Raw genomic sequence first — 1,944 nt, 5'->3', positions numbered from 1 at the left:
TTAATTCTGGAGAAACATGATGATTTATCATAAATGTGTGGACACTTCAAAGTCAGCAGCTGTAACAGTATTGTATTTTCTAATGTGCTATTAATCCAAACTCATTTTTAACAATAAGAAAGTGAAGCTGCAATAAAAAAGAGAGAGAAAAAACCAAGCAAATAGTTCTATTGTAAATAGAGTGTAGTCAGTTTCTGTTTTATCTTATGAAAGGATATTTTTCAGTTTTTCTGTACACAAGAAATCATTCACAAGTTTCAAAGTGAGAATCCTCACAGTAAAATTGAAATACAACTTAACAAAATGTGGCCTAATCTGATTACAAACCCACTATAGAGAAATCTCAAAATAAATTCTTCATTTTAGTGTACTTTCTATTTTTAGGCCTACATTTATAAATTTCAAATTCCCACTCAAATCCACATAATATTATAATACAATGACGTTTAGTTTTTATGACATCAATTTCTTGTGACCATTTCATCATTATGTACAATTTATATTTTAACATTTTTTTTTTTTAACTTTTGCAACTAATTTATCTACTGCTTGCTGGATATTTCATATAGTGTGTGTGAGTTTTATTTTCAACACGTTGGCTGAAAATGTGTTTACATGTTATAGCTATTTCAGATTGGAAAAGTTAGCATCATACGTAGAATGTGAAAGAACGTTTTGTAGTATAAATCAAATTACCTGGAGGTATTGTTGGAATGTCCAGTTTCACTTCAAAAACTAAAGAATTGCACTGTGAACCTGAATGGTACTGTAAATAAAAAAGAAATTATAATGTAATACCGACATTAAATTAAATTTGTATAACAATATTCAAGAATCTAATATCTTTTTTTATCTCTAAAGCTCATCATCTCTTCTTCTGACTCTTAATTCCTTACACACTAACCTCATTCGTGTTATTAGCTGCACTGGTATCAGTGGAACTTGGTTTAGTTACTACTTCGGCTGTAACAAAAGTAAGTAAATAAATAAATTAGTGAATGAATAAATAAATAAAAAGAATTCAAACTAGTGTTATACAATTTCCTCTGCTTATTACTTAATAATTGTATAACTTAACATATAAGTGAACTTATGCACTGAATATGAATCAAAATCACTGAGAAATCACTCAATTGATAGGAGAATTAAATCACTTACCTTGGCTAAGTTTGGATTTGGTTTTGCTTCAGTTGGAGGGGCTCCAATTGTTTGTAGCCTGCATTGTCTCTCTGCAGCAGCAATTTTCTTTGTGTTCTTTTCCAAGAATTCAAATTTGCTTCTCAGCTGTTTTCAGGTCCTTGTATGGGTGCTGATGTTACTATATTCTTCCCATGCTTCATTCTATATTACTAAAAAGGAAGTAAAACTAGGTTAATTGCATATGCAACATTAGAAAATATACTGTATTTCTCTTTTTCCCTTATCTAAGTTTCTATACCTAAATAAGCAAAAGCTTTTAATGGACGATTGTCAGTACAATATCAAACATATGACTATACTGTACATAGAAACTTTGGAAAAAACTTAATATCTGCTGTTTCTGTGTTATTTTACGAGGTGTTGAATGTGCATTACAGTGAGTGATTATAGTCGAACTGGTAGCAGCAACAGATATTGCATTTTAGTGGAAACGTCTCTCCACCTCATGCTGTTCTTTTAAAAAATAATGTTATATGTGATCGAATGGTATTATAGGCCTAATACAAAATATCCGCCCATTTATTAACAGTAAAATACGTAGGCCTAACATACTGAAATATTGGTAATTTGCTAGGAACAGTGTACCTTGCTGTACTAATGTTGGTTAGAAATCCCAGGTCAAAGACATCATTCATTATTATCAGTATCAGTGAACTTTTCTTTTTTAAACGAGTTATTGTGCCTTCGACTCATGATTTGAAGCCGTGAAGTGCACTATTTCTAAAAAATTACCGAAATAGGCCC

At 30.8% G+C, this 1,944-nt stretch overlaps 1 long non-coding RNA gene across 1 annotated transcript; it reads right to left on the bottom strand.

Annotated features, from left to right (window-relative positions):
• Nucleotides 1-707: 707 nt before the first annotated feature.
• On the bottom strand, nucleotides 708-1,295 carry LOC138707320 (uncharacterized). The gene is made up of 3 exons (XR_011334169.1): nucleotides 1,159-1,295; nucleotides 905-963; nucleotides 708-766 (listed from the first exon to the last, which is right to left on the bottom strand). It is a non-coding gene; the product is annotated as an uncharacterized lncRNA (long non-coding RNA).
• Nucleotides 1,296-1,944: the final 649 nt, after the last annotated feature.

Source organism: Periplaneta americana, chromosome 10 (genome assembly GCF_040183065.1).
Source record: "Periplaneta americana isolate PAMFEO1 chromosome 10, P.americana_PAMFEO1_priV1, whole genome shotgun sequence".
Taxonomy (NCBI): domain Eukaryota; kingdom Metazoa; phylum Arthropoda; class Insecta; order Blattodea; family Blattidae; genus Periplaneta; species Periplaneta americana.
Note: the sequence above shows the minus strand (reverse complement) of the source record. Positions and strands in the feature narration are given on the sequence as shown.